Consider the following 26,056-nt stretch of genomic DNA (forward strand, 5'->3'; position numbering starts at 1 on the left):
GTTTTTATTTTGTTTTAATGGCATATCTTGTTTTGTTAGACAACTTGGCCTGACCTGACAGGAAGGATGGGTTATAATGGGGAATGATGATGAGAGCACATTTGTGCCCAAAATAAATAAATTCATACATCACCAAACTCCTGAGCCAGTACTTCAAGCAGAGATTTGCTGAAGGTTTGATACAAGGTATCATTGGTAGTTTGAACAGGCAACTGATTCCAGTTCTAACTGATACCAAAATGGCTTCCAGAAGTGAACTTGTGTACCATCCTATGTATTGTCACTCAGTGTGTGAACAGTTAGCCTTACACCTGGGTCTTTACAGAGTATGTAATTTTGGTGGCAGTTGCAAAATAGAAAAAAAACAAGGACTCAGAGCTGGGATGGGCATAGCTTATCTGCTAGCAATAATTCATTAATTTTCAACAGGGCTGACCCAAGCTCCACCCTCAATATCCCTGCACATGCTGGCTCCTTTTCTGACAGGTCTGAAGAAAGATTCTAACTGCTTTCAGTTGAATGTGGTTGGAGTCCTGCCTGCAGTTAGCAGCTTGCACAATCTAGGTTCCCAACTGAAGAGAGGATTCTAACCACGTGTTAGACACAGTTATGATCTCTCTGAGTACCTTCATACTGAAGTCAGGAGAAGGGCACTGCAAGGCTGGCACACAGGGAGACATTGGGGGTAGGCAGTGACCCCACACATCCCACATCTACTACTCAGGTTGAGCACTCATTATTTTGAATGTCTGAAGACAGCTAAAGTCACTGTTTAAGCAGGACTAGGCACATTTTGTTCAGTGTCAAAATGAAACCTGCAGTTGAGCGTATGGGATTTAATAAGGAGCTAAGTAGTTTCTAAAAAAGAAATAGATGAGAAAAGATGAAAAGAAATAGAAAATGAATATAAACATTGGTTCTTTTCAAATCTTTATAACCTTATACTACTAGTTAGTGTTTTTTTGGTAAAAATGAGGCACAGGTACTCACGTCTTGATAAAAGTACTGTGTGTGCCAACACAAAATGGCTGGCATGGGTAGCAAAAAAGAGGTGCTGGTACTCCATACTGATGTGTACTGTCACAAAAAAGTCCTGCTAATAGTATATTATGGGAGTAATTACTTGAATAGTTTGGGTGGGGACAGTGTGCTTGCTGCTTGTACAGTAGGAAGAAAAGCATAGAACAATCCCTGACATGGATAACACTGTTGCATAATGACACTAAATGAAGGCATGAAAGGCCCTTTTCACATCCACTGAATATTTTGATAAAAGGATCAAAATGGATCATGAATGATTTGGAGAAAGGGTGAAAATGAACTAAGGCATCAGTCTTCAGCTTTTTCAGACCCGGAATCCATCTTTAACACAAACATGCATTTGGGAATCCTCTTCTTCTTCCTTCCATATATTTCTATGGGGGTAGTGCTGCTTTTGTGACCCGCTTTAAGAACATAAGAACATAAGAACGTAAGAAGAGCCTGCTGGATCAGGCCAGTGGCCCATCTAGTCCAGCATCCTGTTCTCACAGTGGCCAACCAGGTGCCTTTATATCAGGCCACAACCTGGTAGTAGGTCCCAACTCACCAGATGAAGACCAATGAACTAAGAGGTTGGAAGCAATCAACACAGGCTTATCGTTTAGTGCTCTGGAAAGAAGCCTGGAAACTAGTAAGTCTCATACAAACAGAACCATTTGTTCATGTTAACTTCATTCGTTTTTTAAAAAAATCTGCATAGAACAACCAAGTCAGAGCACCACATGGGGAAATCCATGGATTTCTTATTTTAATTTTTTATTTATTTTTTCTTGCAAAACATCTGCAGGCTGGAAGTTTTGCCAGTGTTTCTAATTAATGCTTGACGTTGCAAGTTAATGGTGTGGATTCCAGTCAGACATTTTACATCACCATCCACTGCAAGATGTGTTCTGTAGATCTGGTGTACACTGTCATTTGACAGTTCTATATACAAAACATGATGCAAACTGAGAATGGGCTGTGCCATATTTAAACAAAAACACATTCAAAATCATTTTTTGAGCCTCTAGAAAACTGGTAAATTTCTCAAAGACACTGCCAGTGAGAATGAATACATTGCTGGAGTCTTTACAATGCTATCAAGGAAAACAGAAACCTTACTTTTTTCCTGTCAACTGCACTCATCTTTCACCTGCTGATGGTTTAGAAGCACTTTTCCCCAATGCTGCCATAGCACTCAGAGGTTTAAACATGGTGGTATTATTTTAAGCAGATTCCCCAAAGGCACATTCAGGGTGGATACCCTAAGGGGGCATTACCATGAAGTGTAGAGAAAATATGGGGGGGGGAGTCGGAATGAACATGCTATTCCTCACCCCCTCTGTTGTCATTTCCATCTCCCTCAACTCATGGAGGCAACTGTGTGAAGCAGGGAGCTCCCTGTATTTGTGGTGGTTCTTTGCCTCACCCCATGAGTTGAGGGTGATGGAATGATTATGGAGGTGGCAGAGCTAGTGCACTCATCCCACTTCCATCTCATGTGTTTTTTCTACACTATGTTAACATCTTCATAGGGTTAGAGCCACTTGTGATTAGGGTTGCCAGGCCTCCGTTTTTCTGCCGGAGTATCAGGGAAAATGGGGCCGTCTCCGGCCTCCGGCCATATGTCAGTCAAACTGGTGGATCTCCGGCTTTGTAGCGGCCCCCTCAGCCACGCATGCGTGAAGAGGCGGTGGCTGTGGAGGCCAGGCTGGGCTGGCTCCTCCTTAGGCAGTTCCCCTGCTCCAGAAAGGAAAAGAACTCTTTCCGGTGGCAGCTCAAGTTTAGCAGACCCGCAGAGCTGGCTCGCCCGGTGGAGAGAAGGCAGCGACTCTCGCCTGGATTCAGACACCCCAATTGCTTCAGCTAGCGGAGCCCAAATGCACAGGAAACTGTTCAAGGTGAGGCTGCCTTGATTTAGCCCTGTCCACTTTGGAATCCGTTTCCTCGCTTTCGTGTTATGTCTGGCCCCGAGATCTCCCTCCCCTCCCCTGTCGCTTCTCCCTTTCTCTCTCCGCCCGCCCCCTTTCCCTGGTAATAACGACACGTATGCCCTCCTGCCCACATTCTAGCAACCGGGAATGTGCCAAGCGCCACAGCAGGCAGCTGCTGCCACCCACTCGCCTTGCCTTGCCTTGCCCTGCCCCCTCGCGCAATGCAACAGACCCCCACCCTGGAATCCTGTGCCCCCTCCTCTTTCCCTTGGGAAAAAGGGGTGAGCCGGTGAGGAAGGGGGCTCTCTTTCAGCCTCCCCCCCTCAATTCAGGGCTCCCAAAGGCTCCCTGTCTCCTCTCCCCGCCCGCCAAGCCCCCGATCAGGGGGGGCAAGGCTGGCATCGGCCGACCTCCCTTCCCTTCTCCTCGCCTGCTGGTCCCCAGCCAGCCTGTGTGGTGCCTGGGGTGCGCACCTCTGCCGCTGCGATGCAGCCACTTGCGGCTGTCAACCTCTCACTCAGCCCCTCCCTGCCGATTGCAGCTCTCACACACTCACACGCACCCGGTCTCACACACATGGTGCCGGGAGGGAGCGCAGCGGCACAGTCAGGGCTCCCAAAGGCTCCCGGTCTCCTCTCCCTGCCCGCCAAGCCCCCGATCGGGGGGGCAAGGCTGGCATCGGCCGGCCTCCCTTCCCTTCCCCTCGTCTGCTGGTCCCCGGCCGGCCCGTGCGGTGCCTGGGGTGCGCGCCTCCGCCGCTGCGATGCAGCCACTTGCGGCTGTCAACCTCTTGTTCAGCCCCTCCCTGCCGATTGCAGCTCTCACACACTCACACGCACCCGCTCTCACACACACGGTGCCGGGGCCCGTGAGGGAGCGCGGCGGCACAGTCAGACAGGCGGAGCCGGACTCGGCGAAGATGGCGGGTGAACACTCACGCCCGGAGCGTGGGTAGCTTGCTGGCTGGTCAGCCGATGCCAGCCTTGCCCCCCCCGATCGGGGGCTTGGCGGGCGGGGAGAGGAGACCGGGAGCCTTTGGGAGCCCTGACTGTGCCGCCGAGCTCCCTCCTGGCACCGTGTGTGTGAGAGCGGGTGCGTGTGAGTGTGTGAGAGCTGCAATCGGCAGGGAGGGGGCTGAGCGAGAGGTTGACAGCCGCAAGTGGCTGCATCGCAGCGGCGGAGGCGCGCACCCCAGGCACAGCATGGGCCGGCCGGGGACCAGCAGGCGAGGGGAAGGGAAGGGAGGCCGGCCGATGCCAGCCTTGCCCCCCCCGATTGGGGGCTTGGCGGGCGGGGAGAGGAGACAGGGAGCCTTTGGGAGCCCTGAATTGAGGGGGGGAGGCTGAAAGAGAGCCCCCTTCCTTGCCGGCTCACCCCTTTTTCCCAAGGGAAAGAGGAGAGGGCGCAGGATTCTGGGGTGGGGGTCCGTTGCATTGCGCGAGGGGGCAGGGCAAGGCAAGGCAAGGCAAGGCAAGGCGAGTGGGTGGCAGCAGCTGCCTGCTGCGGCGCTTGGCACATTCCCGGTTGCTAGAATGTGGGCAGGAGGGCATACATGTTGTTATTACCAGGGAAAGGGGGCGGGCGGAAAGAGAAAGGGAGAAGCGAAGGGGGAGGGGAGGGAGATCTCGGGGCCAGACATAACACGAAAGCGAGGAAACGGGTTCCAAAGTGGACAGGGAAGGACACACTGTTCACTGTGGACTTTCACCGTTAAAACCATTTGGAACAGAAAAAAGATCAGAAGAGCTCTGTATTGCTAATTATAATAAGGAGTTTTGTAAAGACTGCACTAAAGAGTATCAGAGAAGCTATTGTATAGTGACCAGCACTATGGAAGCCCCAAGAGTGTTGACATCAAAAGTGAAGGAAAACCTCTACATAATAACAAAGAAAAACAACAAATTTTGTGGAGGCATGTTGGGAATGCTAGTGAAATGGACAATGGAAAGGAGGACAGTGGATACTCCTCTTTGTTGGCCAGTCAGCACGAGCCCACAGATAATGACGATAGTATGCTACTGGTAGGAAACATAAGTGATACACATATATGCATATTCTTTATCTTTTAAGGAGGCAAGTCCTAAATGGGGGGTGGGGGAGAGAGAACACACACCTCTGCATTATTTTAGAACAATGAAATGGTATATAAATAGTCCCCTGAAAATATATGTAGGTGACATTGTGTACTTTGTAAAGCCAGAAGCAAGTAAGCTAGATTAAATGTTCCCTAAAAGTGTTGGACTGTGACCTGGGAGACCAGGGTTCAAATCTCCACACAGCCATGAAGCTCCCTGGGTGACCTTGGGCCAGTCACTGCCTCTCAGACTCAGAGGAAGCAATAGTAAACCACCTCTGTCTGAATACTGCTTACCATGAAGATCCTATCCGGGATCAACTTGAAGGCAGTCCATTTCCATTTTGCATCACCCTAAGCTTGTGAGAAAGAATGACCTTGTCACTTCAGATGGACCTAGGAACACCCTATTTTAGATAAGATTTCTATTTTAATCTCCAGAGAATTTTTTTTTGAATGGTATGCTCCAAGCAACTGTGGTTGATACAATGTATCATGTTTAATGATGTCACTAGGGCCCGCCCCGTGACATCACTAGGGCCCGCCCTGTGACATCACTAGGGCCCACCCCATGACATCACTAGGGCCCGCCCCATGACATCACTAGGGCCCGCCCCATTTTCTCAGGTTTTTGGATGGTTCCAACCTGGCAACCCTACTTGTGATACCATTATTCTCACCCCAGATGTCACTGCTTTGCTGCACATGCAGGATCAAAATGCCTCTGCACCTGCTTCAGAAATATAACTTCTACAGATGTAGGAGTGGGCTGAAACCTGCTTTGCTCCTTTTTGAAGGTGAGGGGGGGCTAGAACAATTTTCACTAAACTTTTCAGTGTTTTGGATTTCCTTACTTAAATGAAGTGTCAAGGTTTCCCCTTTTTCTGTTTAGTTGGGGCAGGGAGAAGCCTCACATTGCCAACTGGAATGGGTACTAGGTCCCCCAGAACTGCCTGACAGTGCAACATTTCTGGTGATGGTAGGAATCTCCAACAGGAAATGCATCAGGGTCAGGAGATTGTGGTGCACCTTGTGCCTGCTTCCTTCCTTTCCTGTATGTGCTTGAACTATAGTAGGTGACCTTTCAAGATCCCTTCTAGTTCTATAATTCTATATTCCAGGTGGCTACATGAGGGTCAGGTTTGGTTCTAAAGGGCGGCCAGGTTGGGCACTGGCCTGAGGTCCCTGGAGCTACAGGAGCCCCTGAGGGGGCCTCCGCTACCCTTCCGCGATCTGCACACCCCACACACCCCACTTACCTGTCAGCCGGCTTTTTAGCATTGCCCTTAATGAAGATGGGGCCACAGCTTCCCTAAAGTACTGAAGCCGCTGCCGCCATCTTAGTTGATGGCAGAGATGTGCGCACGTAGCATGCACATGTGCCATCAGCAAAGATGGCGGCGGAGGCTTCATTCCCCTTATGGAAACCGTGGCCGCCATCTTCATTAAGGGCAATGGTAAAGACTAGACAGGTAGGGGGCCATCGCGGGGTGCAGGGGGGCACACACGTGCACACGCACACCCACCCACCGGGGGACCAGGGCAAGCTGATGCCCAAGGGCCCCCTTATGCCTGGAGCCGGCCCTGATGAGGCTTGTTCTTTTAAAATTAATAAGGAGGGTTACCTTGTTTAAATAAGCAAATCAAATCCTTCCTCCCCAATGCACACAAATACTAACAGGTTTGGTGAAATTTGCCCACCAATCCTCATCTTTGAGGACTTTCTGTTGTTGACCTGCCCTCCTCTCACAAAAAATCCTAGCTGAAGATTTTGGTTCAGCATTAATCTTGAATTCATATACAGCTCCAGTCCTGCGCATACCAAAGAACACGCACATAATCAAATCAAGATTGTTTGTTTTTATCAGTACAATTTGCAGCAATGTGACTATGACAGTTTCTAGGCACAGGTTTTTCATGCATATTTTTTTTTCTGAATGTTACATATTGTTTTCTCAATCATAAGGGGGAAAATACACCAGGGAGATAATTGAGGTCCAAGAAATGCTTCAGGCCATGTTCCTTGATAGTAAATAGTAGTGGTATCTGGTCTTACATTGTGTGTGCATCTAATTAAAAACAGCAAAGGTATCTCTGCAACTAAAGCTATTCAAATGAAAGTATCTGGACTAGAGTTGGAATATGATACCTAAAGCTCTGTTGCCAATTGCAAAGACAGTACTAGTCTAATATTCAAAACTGATCCATAAGGTTTGATGCTACTTTTCGGAGAGTGGCTCCTTTATTTTTGCCCTTGAAGGGATACATTTACTAGCGGGTGCACAGGCCCTAAGATTCTCCTTGTATCTATATCTGTATGTTTTTAAAAATTCTAATCTGTTTCTGAGTTCCTCAGTGCTCTTTCTGCTTTGATCTGTGCTTCAGGTTCCTAGCTGCTCTGTATTAAATCAAGCGCTGTGGTCCCCATTTACTATAATGGGGAATTTTAAAAGGACGATCCCTTTTCCCCCATTTGGACAACGTGAATGAAATCACAGGCACAGGAGTGGATTACACCTGCCAAATTCCATAAATATAGGTCCAGGGGCTTTTTGATGGAGGAAGTAGCAGGGATTAACTTGCCTCCATAATCCCTTATGGGGGGGAAGGGTTAATAAATAAGAAGTGGTTGAGTGGTGTGTATTCTTGTTTGAATATTTTTTAAAAACTTTACAACTTCACACCAGCCTTTCCATTCCAGTAAGAACATAAGAACATAAGAAGAGCCTGCTGGATCAGGCCAGTGGCCCATCTAGTCCAGCATCCTGTTCTCACAGTGGCCAACCAGGTGCCCGGGGGAAGCCCGCAAGCAGGACCCGAGTGCAAGAACACTCTCCCCTCCTGAGGCTTCCGGCAACTGGTTTTCAGAAGCATGCTGCCTCTGACTAGGGTGGCAGAGCACAGCCATCATGGCTAGTAGCCATTGATAGCCCTGTCCTCCATGAATTGGTCTAATCTTCTTTTAAAGCCGTCCAAGCTGGTGGCCATTACTGCATCTTGTGGGAGCAAATTCCATAGTTTAACTATGCGCTGAGTAAAGAAGTACTTCCTTTTGTCTGTCCTGAATCTTCCAACATTCAGCTTCTTTGAATGTCCACGAGTTCTAGTATTATGAGAGAGGGAGAAGAACTTTTCTCTATCCACATTCTCAATGCCATGCATAATTTTATACACTTCTATCATGTCTCCTCTGACCCGCCTTTTCTCTAAACTAAAAAGCCCCAAATGCTGCAACCTTTCCTCGTAAGGGAGTCGCTCCATCCCCTTGATCATTCTGGTTGCCCTCTTCTGAACCTTTTCCAACTCTATAATATCTTTTTTGAGATGAGGCGACCAGAACTGTACACAGTATTCCAAATGCGGCCGCACCATAGATTTATAAAACGGCATGATGATATCGGCTGTTTTATTTTCAATACCTTTCCTAATGATCCCTAGCATGGAATTTGCCTTTTTCACAGCTGCCGCACACTGGGTCGACATTTTCATAGTGCTGTCCACTACAACCCCGAGGTCTCTCTCCTGGTCGGTCACCGCCAGTTCAGACCCCATGAGCGTATATGTGAAATTAAGACTTTTTGCTCCAATATGCATAATTTTACACTTGTTTATATTGAATGGCATTTGCCATTTTTCCGCCCATTCACTCAGTTTGGAGAGGTCTTTTTGGAGCTCTTCGCAATCCCTTTTTGTTTTAACAACCCTGAACAATTTAGTGTCGTCAGCAAACTTGGCCACTTCACTGCTCACTCCTAATTCTAGGTCATTAATGAACAAGTTGAAAAGTACAGGTCCCAATACCGATCCTTGAGGGACTCCACTTTCTACAGCCCTCCATTGGGAAAACTGTCCGTTGATTCCTACTCTCTGCTTTCTGCTTCTTAACCAATTCCTTATCCACAAGAGGACCTCTCCTCTTATTCCATGACTGCTAAGCTTCCTCAGAAGCCTTTGGTGAGGTACCTTGTCAAACGCTTTTTGAAAGTCTAAGTACACTATGTCCACTGGATCACCTCTATCTATATGCTTGTTGACACTCTCAAAGAATTCTAATAGGTTACTGAGACAGGACTTTCCCTTGCAGAAGCCATGCTGGCTCTGCTTCAGCAAGGCTTGTTCTTCTATGTGCTTAGTTAATCTAGCTTTAATAATACTTTCTACCAGTTTTCCAGGGACAGAAGTTAAGCTAACTGGCCTGTAATTTCCGGGATCCCCTCTGGATCCCTTTTTGAAGATTGGCGTTACATTTGCCACTTTCCAGTCCTCAGGCACGGGGGAGGACCCGAGGGACAAGTTACATATTTTAGTTAGCAGATCAGCAATTTCACCTTTGAGTTCTTTGAGAACTCTCGGGTGGATGCCATCCGGGCCCGGTGATTTGTCAGTTTTTATATTGTCCATTAAGCTTAGAACTTCCTCTCTCGTTACCACTATTTGTCTTAGTTCCTCAGAATCCCTTCCTGCAAATGTTAGTTCAGGTTCAGGGATCTGCCCTATATCTTCCACTGCGAAGACAGATGCAAAGAATTCATTTAGCTTCTCTGCAATCTCCTTATCGTTCTTTAGTACACCTTTGACTCCCTTATCATCCAAGGGTCCAATTGTCTCCCTAGATGGTCTCCTGCTTTGAATGTATTTATAGAATTTTTTTGTTGTTGGTTTTTATGTTCTTAGCAATGTGCTCCTCAAATTCTTTTTTAGCATCCCTTATTGTCTTCTTGCATTTCTTTTGCCAGAGTTTGTGTTCTTTTTTATTTTCTTCATTCGGACAAGACTTCCATTTTCTGAAGGAAGACTTTTTGCCTCTAAGAGCTTCCTTGACTTTGCTCGTTAACCATGCTGGCATCTTCTTGGCCCTGGCGGTACCTTTTCTGATCTGCGGTATGCACTCCAGTTGAACTTCTAATATAGTGTTTTTAAACAACTTCCAAGCATTTTCGAGTGATGTGACCCTCTGGACTTTGTTTTTCAGCTTTCTTTTTACCAATCCCCTCATTTTTGTGAAGTTTCCTCTTTTGAAGTCAAATGTGACCGTGTTGGATTTTCTTGGCAATTGGCCAGTTACATGTATGTTTAATTTAATAGCACTGTGGTCACTGCTCCCAATCGGTTCAACAACACTTCCATCTCGCACCAGGTCCCGGTCCCCACTGAGGATTAAGTCCAGGGTTGCCGTCCCTCTGGTCGGTTCCATGACCAACTGATCTAGGGAATAGTCATTTAGAATATCTAGAAACTTTGCTTCTTTGTCCTGACTGGAACACATATGCAGCCAGTCTATGTCCGGGTAGTTGAAGTCACCCATTACTACCACATTTCCTAGTTTGGATGCTTCCTCAATTTCATATCTCATCTCAAGGTCTCCCTGAGCATTTTGATCAGGGGGACGATAGATCGTTCCCAGTATTAAGTCCCTCCTGGGGCACGGTATCACCACCCACAACAATTCTGTGGAGGAGTCTGCCTCTTTTGGGGTTTCGAGCTTGCTGGATTCAATGCCTTCTTTCACGTATAGAGCGACTCCGCCACCAATACGTCCTTCCCTGTCCTTCCGATATAGTTTATATCCAGGGATAACCGTATCCCACTGGTTTTCTCCATTCCACCAGGTCTCGGTTATGCTCACTATATCAATGCTCTTCTCTAAGACCAAGCACTCCAGTTCTCCCATCTTGGTTCGGAGGCTCCTAGCATTAGCGTACAGGCACTTGTAAGCAGTGTCTCTCTTCAAGTGTCTTTGGCACTTGTGGTTAGGCCTGTGGTAATTTTGCTCTTCTGAATTTATATCCTGTGCCCCTGCTCTCACAATGCCTACTTCTAGGCCTACCCCTTTTAAAATTTCATCATTTCTTTGGTTTTTATCCCAGGGAGGAGGTTTATTCCGAACCGGACCTTTCTCAGCTCCTGTCGGGTTTCCCCCCTCAGTCAGTTTAAAAGCTGCTCTGCTACCTTTTTAATTTTAAGTGCCAGCAGTCTGGTTCCATTCTGGTTCAAGTGGAGCCCGTCCCTTTTGTACAGGCCCGGCTTGTCCCAAAATGTTCCCCAGTGCCTAACAAATCCGAACCCTTCCACCCGACACCATCGTCTCATCCACGCATTGAGACTGCGAAGCTGGGCCTGTCTGGCTGGTCCTGCACGTGGAACTGGTAGCATTTCAGAGAAAGCCACCTTGGAGGTCCTGGCTTTCAGCATCCTACCTAGCAACCTAAATTTTGCTTCCAGGACCTCACGGCTGCATTTCCCCATGTCGTTGGTGCCAACGTGCACCACGACCACTGACTCCTTCCCAGCACTGTCTACCAAACTATCTAAATGATGGGCGATATCTGCAACCTTCGCACCAGGTAGGCAAAACACCTTGCGGTCTACACGCCCATCACACACCCCACTGTCTATGTTCCTAATGATCGAATCACCCACTACAAGGATCCCTCCACCCCCTGGAGATATATCCTCGGCACGAGAGGATAGCTGCTCATCCCCCAAGGAATGGGTCCCTTCTAAGGGATCGTTTCCCTCTTCCTCAGCTGGATGCTGTCCTTCCCCGAGACCATCGTTCTCCATGATAGCAGGAGAGCTATCATCGTTGGAGTGGGACACAGCTATAACGTCCCTGAAGGCCTCCTCCACACACCTCTCTGCCTCTCTCAGCTTTTCCAGGTCCGCCACCTTGGCCTCAAGGAAATGAAGTCGTTCCCGGAGAGCCAGGAGCTCATTGCACCGAGAGCACACCCACGACTTCTGTCCAACAGGCAGATAGTCGTACATGCTGCAGGCGGTGCAAAACACTGGAAAGCCCCCACACCCCTGCTGGCTTCTTACCTGCATAGTTTTGTTTAAGGTTTATTACGTCAATGGGTTGGAGACTGCGGTTTAGTTGAGGTCAGGGAACAGACGGGCAGAGTGGGGGGCCCTGGCCTCCTCGCCCTGCTGCCGAACTCACCCTGCTGCCGAACTTGCCTTGACGCTTTGTCAGCTGGGGCTCCCTCTAGCTCGTGGAGCAGGCTCAGTAGTCGTTTGTGTCCTCTGATAGGCCTTTATACGCCTTATAGGCCTTACTACATTATACTATCTAAACACTGCCTGCAGAGTTTGGAAGAGCTCTGAGTTTTTGTTTTGTTCAAGCAAAGCAATGTAGGATTTTTTTTCAAATCCTGAAATGAAGCTTTAAACTTTTAATAAAATCTTCCACCTTTACAGATGGGTGATGAACTCGATTCAGTTTGCATTTAAAGCCAAATCCAGAGCTTGAAAAAGTTACTTTTTTGAACTACAACTCCCATCAGCCCAATCCAGTGGCCATGCTGGCTGGGGCTGATGGGAGTTGTAGTTCAAAAAAGTAACTTTTCCAAGCTCTGGCCAAATCTATCAAATTTGCACTTTCCCAAACAATATGAGAACCAGAATACAGCCATCCTTCAAAACTTCCACTTCTCTGAATTTTGTGATGCCTTTCTCCAAGCAGTGTTTCAAAAATTGACATATTTGGGGGAAATATGCATAAAAATGAATATATTAGTGAAAATCACATGCAAAAATGCATTATGTTAGAAGAACTTGCTTGCAAAAATATGTACATTAGTCCAACCTGCAGACAAAAATGTTTTTAATAGGAGAAATTTGCACTGAAATATTGAAGAAACAATTCGCAGATTGCTGGAGAAATGGAAAGAAATTAGAAAAGAGATTGGAAAAATGAGAAACCAAGAGAACCAAAACTGACAGATTCTTCCATTCCTACCTGGGAGGAAGTCCTGCTGAACTCAACAGAACTTAATGAATGGTTTTATTATGAGAAATTTGCACTAAAAATGCTGACAAATTTTCATGAGGATTTTAAAAAACATTTTGTAAAAATGTGCAGAACTGAAGGAAAACTGACTTTCAGATTGGAAAAATGAGGAACGGAGAGAACCAACAATTGACAGATCCTCCATCCCTACCTGCTGGAAGAAAAAACCCATCAGAGCTCTTCAGTGAGCTGGGGGGATCACCGTCTGAAATGAGGGACCCTCCAGTATTCACAAAAGGTCCCCAGTGATACAGAACCATGATTTTCTAGGGTTCTATATCATGTGGGGAGCCTTCACAAGGACAGAAAGCTCCCAGCTTCAGAGAGTCTCCCTCCAGCTCATGTAGGGCAACCAGAATAACAACTGGGTGGAAGGGCAGTAGAGCTGGTCTGCTCATCCCCAGGACCCACTAGCACAGATTTACTTAACACACAGTCAGAATGCCTGAAGAGGGCTTATGAGTCATTTCATGCCAGTAGATTTCTCATAATCTATATCACATAGCAAAAATGGAAATAAAAGGGGGGCATTAGCATTATAATTAGAACAAAAACTAATTATACACCTTGGAGAGATACAAAACTGCCAGGAGGCGTCTAATAATTAAGGACTTTAAAATGTACTTGTAAGTCTTGGGCCTGTGTACAATTATTCAAAATCTGGTGTTTTGTTTTCAGTTACTTAGCTGCAATACCCATTTCCTGAAAGTAAGCTCCATTGAAGTCATCGGGGCTTGCTTCGAAGCTGCACCAGCTGCAGTTTCTAGACCAACCTCAAGGGCAGTCCCTAGAGAGCATTACAGTGATCCAGCCTCCAGGTTATCAGTGCGTGGACAACAGTAGTCAGGCTATCCCAGTCCAGAAATGGCCACAGATGTCTTACCAGACAAAGCTAGTAAAAGACACTCCTAGCTACTGAGGTCACCAGAGCCTCTAGCAACAAATATAGGTGCAGGAGGACCTTTAGATTACGAACCTGCATTTTCAGAGGGAGCTCAACCCCATCCAGAGCAGGCATCTGACCAATTATCTGAACTCGGGAACCATCAACCCACAGCGTCTTCATCCTGCTAGGATTCAAAGTCACTTTACTGGCACTTATCCAACCCACCACCAAGTCCAGGCACTGGTCCAGGGCTTGCACAGCTTCTCCCGATTCAGATGTTACAGAGAAATAGAGCTGGTATCATCAGTATACTACTGACACCTCACCCTAAATCTCCTGATGCCTCCTCTCAGTGGCTTCATATAGATGTTAAACAGTATTAGGGACAAGATGTTGCCCTGTGGCACCCCACAGCACAACTGCCAGTGGGGGCAAAAGACAATCACCCAATGCCATTCTCTGAAACTGACCCCAGAGATAGGATCGGAACCAGTGTAAAACAGTACCTCTGATACCTATCTCACCAAGTCATCTCAGAAGGATATCATGGTCAATGCCATCAAAAGCCGCCAACAGATCAAGAAAGAATAACACGGTGGCACTTTCCCCATCCTTCTCTCAATAAAGGTCATCCATCAGAGCAACCAAGGCTGATTCAGTTCCATAACCAGGCCTAAACCCAGATTAGAATGGATCAAGATAATCTGTTTCATCTAAGAGTACTTGCAATTGCTGCTCCACAACCCTCTTGATCACCTTCCCTAAAAAGAGGGAATCTGCAGTAGTTGTCACAAACCAATGGGTCCAGGGTGGGCTTTTTCAAGAGCAGACGGATCACCGCCTCTTTCAGAGCGGCTGAGACCACTCCCTCCTGTAAAGATGTGTTGACCACACCCTGGAAGATAAGGTGCAAGCACTGTGTATATATGTGCTAGAAAGCTGTGATTGGATTCATAGTTTTCACATACCTAGCTATTTAAACCAGTTTGCCAGTTTATATTTACATGGTGCACTTTCTCCCCAAACAGACCTTGCTCCTTACCTCATATACCAAAGCAGATGCTAGCTGTTTCAAACCAGGCAGGAAAGATTAGAGAATAGAAATATTTTTTTGTTTACTAGGCCTCTTGATGAAACAACCACCATCCAACTCCTGTATGCATTACAAAAGGAAACAAAGATTTGTTTGGGTTTATTCTAAACAGAATCAACTCCTTTAATAAAGATGTTTGTACTTGTTTTGCATGAACTGTGTAGATCTGTATTCCATTAGAATCTAAGATAATTCAACCTTTTAGACAATTGATAATGAAGTTCAATCTTTTCTGGTATCTTTGCAGATAATTCGATACATGTTCCTTTGGACTATTTCTTCTGCATTTAAGTATTAGCAGCACTACATTTGACTGCTACATTGTTTGCCGTTCTGTTCTCTTTGCCAGCTGCTTTTGGGGAAATCATAGAAAATCTGAGGCAGGATATATCAAGCCACAGTTGTTGACCAATGTTTTATAGCTCCCTTGTTCTTTATGGGTTTATAGGCTGAACATCTCATCCAGTCTTTCTAAATAAATTGTTCCTCTGCAGGCTTCTAGAGTGTTCAGTTTCACTGTTGGTAGACTGTGTTGCAATCATAGAACAGGTTAGTATCCCACAAAGCCAGTTTTCTTTCTTTCTTTCTTTTTTAGTAAGCTGTTTTTCAAACATGACATTGATACAATATATATTCAATAAAATAGAGTACCTTTTGGACAGAATGAAAATAAACATCTTTAAGATGGTGATTATAAACTCTGCTAATTGCTTCAGACATGCACTTAACCATGTCAGAAACCACACTGTTTTTGGTAGTTTTCAGAGTGATCCAACCCCCCTTTGTGCCAGGCTGGGGAGAGGGGTGGATTGGATGCAGGTGTCCCTCCTCCATCCATCCTGGCCAGCCTCCTCCTGCAGAGTGACACCAGCACCATGCTTCTGGCATGGAGCCACACACCCCCTTCCAATCTAGCACAGCAATCTATCTGCCCCCCCATCTGCCCTGGCCAGTATGCTCAACAGGGCTACGGATGCAGCAGTGACCCTCCTGCACCATTAAACCCTGAAAGGCAGCAGTTGGGGTTAGGATTGCACCCTAAGTTTATTTAATAAACTTTTATATTAAAATAATACTCAGAGCAGATTGCAATAAAAACAAAGAGGTACAATCTAATATTTAACATTTGTATCGCAGTCCCCCTGCTTCCCCATGCAAAGCTAACAAAGTTGTTATATAAAACAACCAAAAGCAACACAATTGTTCTGATCTTTATTACAAATGTATAAGAAGGAAGCCTAGACAAAACAGCACTATGTCCATGAATGACAAGCCCTGAGGAATATTATTGATTCTCTCCAAGGGTGCTGTGGAGAAAGAAAGAAAGAAAGAAAGAAAGAAAGAAAGAAAGAAAGAAAGAAAGAAAGAAAGAAAGAAAGAAAGAAAGAAAGAAAGCTCTCTGACGGTTGTCCCAGGTGTTCCCATCCGAGAATATCTTGCCTTGCTATGCGTATCATTACTACATATAATGTATCATCCTCAAAAGATGTTACCATTGGGTAGTCTCACCAGCGTTGAAAATATGATCCCTTTTGTTTGAAATCTCTCCAGCAGTCCTGTTTCTTTTTCTTATATATGCACTTTCAGTTGGTGAATAGTACCCATCTATGCACTGACATAAGTGAATTTTCTCTGATGCATGCGGAGACCAATTAAAGGGACTTTTGCTGCCACTTAATATTCCATTGCTGCAGCATGTCCAGTGAAGGTCATGTTCCTATATTAACTTAAGCCATTTTAGTCTTCCTGTAGATTTTTCCATTTCTAGAGAGAGAGAGAGAGAGAGAGAGAGAGAGAGAGAGAGAGAGAGAGAGAGAGAGAGAGAGAGAGTTTTGAAAGCAAGAAACAGAACTTCACTCAAGCTTGCTCTGGACCCCTGTAAGGATTCCGCTAATCACCTAAAAATATACGCACGTAATTACATACGTAATTATATGAAACCAGATCTTCCGTCCCTTCTCTGCTTCTAGTATTACTAATTCAAATGCCATAAGAGCCTGATTTACATTTTTTTCTGATTGAGGAATTAGAAAAAGAAAAGATGCATCTGAAGCTACTTTGCTGTCACACCCTCCTTTCTGTCCTTTAGTCGTGCCTCAGATAGAGGCTTGGAGTTGAAAGTATAGGTCACAAAACCTATACAGACCCTTGTCCTTCAAATGTGCAAATTGCTTATATTTAACTACACTGTAAAATGAGGGATGGTCTGCAGAAGGCAATAATGGTGAGAGAAAGGGAACCAGAGATGCTTGCAATTTCCACCACATCTCTGTGGTACCATGCAAAATTGTACAGCATTTTTAAGTGTGCAGAGTGCTTCATGTGCATGTAATCCTTACAACAACCTTGTAAGGCAAATTGATATTGTTATCCTCCACTTAGCTGATAGGTGCAAAAGAGGTTGAGTGTGTTGCTTGCTTAAGATCACTTAGTGAGTTCATGGCAGAAGTGAGATTTGAACTGGGGATCCATAGCTTAGTCTGTTAGCCACAATGGTAACCAATAAAGAATAGCCATAATATGACCCATCTGTTGCTCGTCTTGCTGTCTCCAGTTGAACATAATTTCCAAGACTTTGTCTGCAATAGGCCAAAGATCCCCCCAAAGGATTGCTAGCCCTTTGGCAGCTGTCTTCTAGGCAGCAGCTCCTGGAAGGAGAGGGTGGAATCATGTGGCACCATGTGTAGAAACAGACTTGCAGTATATAGTTGGACTATATTGTAGTTTCAAACTAAGACTTCAACATGTCACTGAAAGACAGATCTCTGGTGGTGCATGCTGAACCTACAGCTTCTGATATGGTAAGTACCATTTCCCAAACAGCCCTTATTTGCTAATAATGTTACTAGTAAGACAGAGTTGTTTGGCTATCAGCTGGGTTTCCCCAGCAAAATTTATAAACTTTAATCACAGCCTCACATGCTTCACTTTCTCTGCAGTTTAGTTTTAGAACTTCAATAAAATATTATTAAAATCAACATCTGGTTATTAAGATGCAATATGATTTTTAACACTTCAGTTATAACATTTTCAGACATGCCCCAGGTGTCGCCCTCCAAATGCCTCTCATTAACAAAAGAGACACAGGTTGGTGGTGCACTAATGGAAGAATCCAGCACTTTATGAAGCTTACCCCAAAATGGGTAAGAGAATACTTAAAAGAGAATGGGGAACTCATGGGAGACTTCTCAGAAAAGACATACAACATGCATACAAACATAGGTGGAAAGATCACTTCCATGGAGCTGTCTAATTAATTTCAACAGCAGCATTTAATTGAATCCAAGAACCTACGATTTGGCAGAAATTAGGCTTCCAGTTATTTTCCTAGAGAGTCTAATGTAATAAACTCCACCATTTTGAGTCAGCAAAATTTTGTTGTGCCTGTTTGCTTCACTCTGCAACCCCACCTAGTCCATGTACTCCCAACCCCTTAACCACCTACCCCCTCCCATTACCTCTTGCCAAAGCTACCCCCCTCTCTTTGCAGGTTACCAAAGCTGCCCACCTCCTCTCTTTATTCCTTGCGAAAGCTACCCACCCCCTCTTTGCAGGTCACCAAAACTACCCCTCTTTATCCCTGGTTCAGCAGGTCTCAAAAATCTGCCATCATGCTGTAGTTTTCAGCGTCACCTGTCAGCAGACATGCAAACTGCAGCTGCATGATGACATCCTTAGAGTTTTATGTATATAGGAAGAAAATGAAAAGATAATGAATTGTCCAAAGCAACAGATAGAATGGATGGAATCTATCTCCTATCACTTCCATACTTACACAATATGTCTCCAGTAAGCCAGGTAATTCTCAGCCTCTGTTGCATCCTCAGTGAATTGCTCAGCAGAGTGGTAAACAGGCTGATCCAGACCAATGTAGCATCATCAACAACAGACCACTCAATAGGCTGTTGTGAGAGATTTGTGAATTACTTTGAGGAGAAAATTACTTGGATCCATGCTGAACTTAATGTCACAATTGGTTCAGGCTTTTTGTAGGTTACTGGTGCACATCAAATTACAGATTGTGGGATCAGTTTCAGTTGTTCCAGCCTGAAGGTATGGACAGGATGCTTATGGCAATGAGGCCAACTACGTGCCCTCTTGATCTTTGCTCATTATGACTGATAAAATCTAGTAGGAGGGGATTGATTGGTTGGGTTTAGGGAGTGGCAAATGCCTCACTACGAGGTGGTGTTTCAATTTATCTCAAAGAGGTCCTCCCTTGAAAAACTATCATCCAGTCTCTAATATGCCTTAGTTACATCCCACTTAGACTACTGTAATGTGCTCTATGTGGGGCTGCCTCTGAAGACTGTTCGGAAACTTCAGTTGGTGCAATGAGCTGCAGCCAGAATGTTAACTGGGGCTGGTTACGGGGACCATACAACTCCCCTACTGCAACAGCTCCACTGGCTGCCAGTCTGTTTTTGGACACAATTCGAAGTGCTGGTTATGACCTATAAAGCCCTATACGGCTTAGGTCCAGGCTATTTGTCAGACTGTATCTCCCTATATGAACCTGCCCGGGTCCTGAGATCTTCAGGAGAGTCCCTTCTCATGATCCCAATACCTTCACAAGTGCAACTGCTGGGGACACGAGACAGGGCCTTTTCGGTGGCTGCCCTTAGGTTCTGGAGCTCCCTCCCTAGGGAGGCAAGAATGGCCTCCTCTGTGCAGTTCTTCCGCAGACAGCTAAAGACTTTTTTCTTCCGGCAGGCCTTTGGAACTGAAAGCTTTAAGGGTAGTGATTGAAGAGGGTGCTGTATATTATTGTTTTAATTGTATGCTCCTAAATTGGGTTGCAGTATTTTAATTGTATATCTATTTGGTTTTAATATCATAATAGTTTAATCCTGTTTTATTTTATTTATTTATTTGTTAAATTTTTATACCGCCCCACTAGCATAGCTCTCTGGGCGGTGTACAACAGAAAGTATATACAATAAAATCACATAAATCGGTACAAAAACATATATATATAAATCCACAAATCTAAAACCAAATTGAACATATTAAACTAAAATGCCTGAGCAAAGAGAAAGGTTTTAACTTGGCGTCGAAAAGATAGCAATGTCGGCGCCAAGCGCACCTCAACGGGAAGACTATTCCACAATTCAGGGGCCACCACTGAGAAGGCCCTGGTTCTGGTAACCATCCTCTGAGCCTCTCTATAAGTCAGAACTCGGAGGAGGGCCTTCGATGTTGAATGTAGTGAACGGGCAGGTTCATATCGGGAGAGGCGTTCCAGGAGGTATTGTGGTCCCGCACTGTATAAGGCTTTATAGGTTAAAACCAACACTTTGAATCTGGCCCGGAAACATATAGGTAGCCAGTGCAAGTGGGCCAGAACAGGTGTTATATGTTCGGACCGCCTGGTCCTCATTATCAGCCTGGCCGCCACATTTTGCACTAGCTGTAGTTTCCGGACCGTCTTCAAAGGCAGCCCTACGTAGAGCGCATTGCAGTAATCCAATCAAGAGGTTACCAGAACATGGACAACTGAGGTGAGGTCCTCCCTGTCCAGAGAGGGACGTAGCTGGGCTACCAACCGAAGTTAGTAGAACGCATTCCGTGACACTGAGGCTACTTGAGCCTCAAGAGACAGGGAAGGATCTAAGAGTACTCCCAGACTACGAACCCACTCCTTCAGGGGGAGTGTAACCCCATCCAGAACAGGGTGCATATCCACCATCTGATCAGAGAAATCACCCACCAACAGCATCTCAGTCTTGTCTGGATTCAGGTTCAGTTTATTAGCTCTCATCCAGTCCATTATCGCAGCCAGGCAACGGTTCAGCACATTGACAGCCTCACCTGAAGAAGATGAAAAGGAGAAATAGAGCTGCGTGTCATCAGCGTACTGGTGGCAACGCACTCCAAAACTCCTGATGACCACACTCAGCGGCTTCATGTAGATGTTAAAAAGCATGGGGGACAGAACTGACCCCTGCGGGACTCCACATTGGAGAGCCCACGGTGTCGAGCAATGTTCCCCAAGCACTACCTTCTGGAGACGACCCGCCAGGTAGGAGCAGAACCACTGCCAAGCATTGCCCCCAACTCCCAACTCCACGAGCCTCTCCAGAAGGATACCATGGTTGATGGTATCAAAAGCCACTGAGAGATCAAGGAGAATCAACACAGTTACACTCCCTCCGTCCCTCTCCCGACATAAGTCATGATACAGGGCAACCAAGGCTGCCTCGGTGCTAAAACCGGGCCTAAAACCCGATTGAAATGGATCTAGATAATCGGTTTCATCCAATAGCGCCTGGAGCTGGGCAGCAACCACTCGTTCCAAGATCTTGCCCAGGAATGGAACATTCGCTACTGGTCTGTAGCTATTAAGGTCTTCTGGGTCCAAGGAAGGTTTTTTCAGAAGTGGTCTCACTACTGCCTCTTTCAGACAGCTAGGGACCACTCCCTCTCGTAAAGAGGCGTTTATCACTTCCCTGGCCCAGCCAGCTGTTCCATCCCTGCTAGTTTTTATTAGCCAGGAGGGGCAAGGATCTAGTACAGAAGTGGTTGCATGAACCTGTCCAAGTACCTTGTCCACGTCCTCGAGTTGAGCCAACTGAAACTCATCCAATAAAACATGACAAGACTGTGCTCCGGACACCTCATTAGGATCAATTGCTGTAAACTGGGAGTCCAAGTCACAGCGGATGCATAAGATCTTATTCTGGAAGTGCCCAGCAAATTCATTATAGCGGGCTACCGATTGCACTATCATGTCCTCAGGGCCAGAATGAAGTAGCCCTCGGACTACTCTAAAAAGCTCCGCTGGGCGGCAAAGAGATGACTTAATAGTGGCAGCAAAGTATTGTTTTTTCGCCACCCTCACCGCTCCTAAATACAGGTTAGTAGAGGCACTCACCAGTGCATAATTACATCCGTCAGGAGTTCGCCTCCACCTCCGCTCAAGCCGCCTCCTATCCTGTTTCATCACTCTCAGCTCCGGAGTGTACCATGGAGCTGTATGAGCTCTACACAGGAGAGGGCGCGCAGGAGCAATCGTGTCAACAGCCAGGGTCATCTCTTTATTCCACAGTTCAACCAGGGCTTTGACAGGAGCGCCAGTCTTATCAGCCGGAAACTCCCCCAGAGCCCTTTGAAAACCTTCAGGATTCATTAGTCTCTGGGGGCGGACCAATTTAATAGGTCCCCCACCCTTGTGGAGGGGAAAAGCCGCTGTAAGTCTAAACTTCAGCAAGCGGTGATCTGTCCATGACAACGGGAGAGATGTAAAACTCCCCACATCCAGATCACCATCCCCATGTCCAGTAGCAAAAATAAGATCTAGAGTATGTCCTGACACATGTGTTGGGCCACTAACATATTGGGACAGCCCCATGGTTGTCATGGAGGCCATGAAGTCCTGAGCCGCCCCAGATAAAGTAGCCTCGGCATGGATGTTGACATCCCCCAGTACCAATAGTCTGGGGGATCTCAGCAATACCTCTGAGACCACTTCCGTCAGCTCAGTTAGGGAAGTCATTGGGCAGCAAGGTGGGCGGTACACCAACAATATTCCCAGTCTGTCCCTTTGACCCACCACAAGGTACAGACACTCTAAACCAGTTGCTACATGGACATGGTGCTTGATGAGAGAGATGGAACTCCGATAGACCACAGCAACCCCACCTCCCCGACCCTCAGATCTACCATGATGCTGAACCGAATAACCCGTTGGGCAGAGCTGGGAAAGACTAGCCCCTCCCTGCTCACCCACCCAGGTCTCGGTAATGCATGCCAGATCGGCTGCCTCATCCACAATCAAGTCATGGACGAGGGAGATTTTATTGTGTACTGATCTGGCATTTAAAAGCAGCAACTTTTAATGCTGATTTTATATGTTTTATATGTTTATATGTTCTTAATGATGTGTACTTATTTTTATCTGGAAGCAGCCTTGAGTCCCAGTTTGGGAAAAGGGCGGGGTATTATTATTATTATATAATAATAATAATAATAATAATAATAATAATAATAATAATAATAATAATAATAATAATAATCCCTTCCTGGGCAAGGTGGCCAGTGACCTGTGACAGGGTATTTTCAGTGGTGGCTCCCAGTTTGTGCAATGCACTCCACAGTGAGGTGCTGTCTCTGCTGCTATTGACTTTCAGGGGGATTTGAAAACATTCCAGGCATTTGATGACTGAAGGGAACTGTTCCTGGTAAACCAAAGATCATTGATGAAAGAATGTTGTTAACTATAATTGTGTTTTAGAATGTTTTAATTATTTTTAGAATGCTCTTCTTTTTCTTGTTAAATTGTCTTGTTAATATTTTTGCTGCCCTGGGCTCCTTCGGGAAGAAGGGCAGGATATAAATTTTAATATTATTGTTGTTGATGTTAATTATCTTACCCACCTATATTTCCATTTTAGCCAATTATCTTTAATTATATTGTTGTTGTTGAAAATCATATTAGACCCTACAGATGTCCTTTTTATTGTGCATTTATGATTATTTGTGCTCATCATGATATCAGGGCAGTTTCAATACTTTCAATACTGTTTTCACCTATAATCGTTTCAGGGTAGATGTACTGGATTGTATTCAACTAAGTCCTATGCAGAGTAGACCCACTTAGTTAGGTCTTTTAACTTGAATGACACTACTTTGAGTAGGAATATCATTGAATACCACCCACTGCCTTGTTTCTGCTCAGTGCATGTCCAATAGCTTCCTGCTGAAATCCTGTAACTTTTCATACCACAAATGTTCCAGGAGTGTCTGTGTGTGGATCCACACAGCAATAATGTACTAACATTGGCGGAGCATTGCAGAACAACTAATAAAGCAGAATGATGTAGGGATGGTCCAGTTTAAATCCTCCACTAATGCACTGTTATTGTGAAATGTCATGTTGAAGAATACACTCACCAACAAACACTAGTCTGGAGGGGCCCTCAGTATTTGGGAACACTGACCACAACTTTGGATTGTAATAATAATAATAATAATAAAATTTTATTTGTTAGTCGCCTATCTGTCCGACTTAACGGACACTCTAGGCGACTTACAGGAATACATTAAAATACACTGTACAATCAAAAACAAAATGATCAATTATTCTAAAACATCAATTTATACATCATAAAACTAATCCCTCCCGAGAATCCCATAGGCCTGCCTGAATAGCCAGGTCTTTAAGGCTCGGCGAAAACCAGTCAGGGAGGAGGCATGTCGGAGACCAAAAGGGAGAGAATTCCAGAGGGTGGGGGCCACAACTGAGAATGCCCTCTCTCTGGTCCGCACCAGCCTAGCTGTTTTGGCTGGTGGGACCGAGAGGAGGTCCTGTGTGGCTGATCTTGTCAGGCGGCATAATTGGTGATGCTGGAGGCGTTCCTTCAGATAAACTGGGCCGAAACCGTATAGGGTTTTAAAGGTCAGCACCAACACCTTGAATTGGGCCCAGTAGACAACTGGTAACCAGTGTAGATCTACTAACACCGGGGTAATATGATCCCGGCGGCGGCTATGCTTGATCAAGCGTGCCGCTGCATTTTGTACCAGCTGCAATTTCCGGACCGTTTTTAAGGGTAACCCCACGTAGAGCGCATTACAGTAGTCTAAGCGAGAGGAAACCAGGGCATGTATCACTTGTGGGAGCAGGTGCACAGGAAGGTAGGGTTGCAGCCTCTGTATCAGATGTAATTGATACCAAGCTGCCCGGCTCACTGCTGAAATCTGAGCCTCCATGGACAGCTGGGAGTCAAGAATGACCCCGAGGCTGCGGACCTGGTCCTTCAGGGACAATCTTACCCCATTAAGCACCATGTCTATATCTCCCAACCTTCTCCTGTCACCCACGAGCAACACCTCGGTCTTATCAGGGTTTAGCTTCAGCCTGTTCTCGCCTATCCATCCACTTACGGACTCCAGGCATTTGGACATGGTATCCACAGCCAACTCTGGTGAGGACTTAAATGAGAGATAGAGCTGAGTGTCATCCGCATATTGGTGACACTGCAGCCCAAAGCTCCTGATGATGGCTCCCAGCGGTTTCACATAGATGTTAAATAGCATGGGGGAAAGGATAGAACCCTGTGGCACTCCACAATTAAGAGGCCAAGGGTCTGAAACCTCATCCCCCAATGCCACCCGTCGGTACCTGCCTGAGAGATAGGAATGGAACCACCGTAAAAGAGTGCCCCCTATTCCCAACCCTTCCAGGCGATTTAACAAGATACCGTGGTCAACGGTATCGAAAGCCGCTGAGAGATCTAGGAGGACGAGGAAGGTGTATTCTCCCCTATCCAACGCCCTCCTCATATCATCCACCAGAGCGACCAAGGCTGTTTCAGTTCCATGTCCAGTCCTGAAGCCCGATTGGAATGGATCTAAATAATCTGCTTCATCCAAGTGTGTCTGCAACTGTTTGGCCACCACTCGCTCTATCACTTTGCCCAAGAATGGTAAATTAGAGACTGGGCGGAAGTTATTCAGCTCTTGGGGATCCAAGGAGGACTTTTTCAAGATGGGCTTTATCACTGCCTCCTTGAAGGCTAATGGCATTGCACCCTCTTTCAAGGATGCATTTACCACTGCCTTGATCCCCTCGCCCAGTGTCTCTTTGCAGCTCATAATGAGCCACGAAGGGCAAGGATCAAGCAGACAGGTGGTTGGCTTCACAGTGCAGAGCACCTTGTCCACTTCCTCAGCAAGGAGAGGCTGAAACCGATCCCATTGGACTGGAATGCAACTGGCCGACTCTGGCCCACTTCTTGTGTCCACGGCATCCGGAATCATGCTCTTCAGGCGCTCGATTTTATCGGCAAAGTGTTTAGCAAATGTGTCGCAGGAGGCTTTTGAATGCTCCATGGGTTCCTGAGCAACTGGACCGACCAGGCTTCGGACCACTTGGAACAACCTCCTGGGACAACACTCTGCAGATGCTAGAGGCAGCAAAGAATTCCCTCTTTGCTGCCTTTGTTGCCACCTGGTAGGCAGCTATTGCTGCTCTAACCAGTGTCCGATCATCTTCAGAGTGCGATTTCCGCCACCGGCGCTCTAGTCGTCTCACCTCCTGTCTCAGACCCCGCAACCGTGGTGTATACCAGGGTGCGATCTGAGTTCTATTCTCTCTCCTGCATTCTCTCTCCTGCATGCTTGGGTTATGGAACATGTATCTAATTTAATTGATGTGGGCAAATCAATTAATCAAAACTAACCTGTTGATCTTAAGCCTGAATATCTTGGGGCGGGGTGGGGAATAGTGGCATCTATATATGAAAGGTACTGTATA

General features: G+C 46.0%; 1 long non-coding RNA gene across 1 annotated transcript in view; it reads left to right on the forward strand.

The window, feature by feature from the left end:
* Positions 1–2,802: 2,802 nt before the first annotated feature.
* Positions 2,803–26,056, forward strand: part of LOC133364366 (uncharacterized) — a 70,986-nt gene continuing 47,732 nt past the window's right edge. The window contains exon 1 of the long non-coding RNA XR_009757923.1: positions 2,803–2,921. This is a non-coding gene — a long non-coding RNA (uncharacterized LOC133364366). The remainder of the gene's footprint in view (positions 2,922–26,056) is intronic.

Source organism: Rhineura floridana, chromosome 9 (assembly GCF_030035675.1).
Source record: "Rhineura floridana isolate rRhiFlo1 chromosome 9, rRhiFlo1.hap2, whole genome shotgun sequence".
NCBI classification, from domain to species: domain Eukaryota; kingdom Metazoa; phylum Chordata; class Lepidosauria; order Squamata; family Rhineuridae; genus Rhineura; species Rhineura floridana.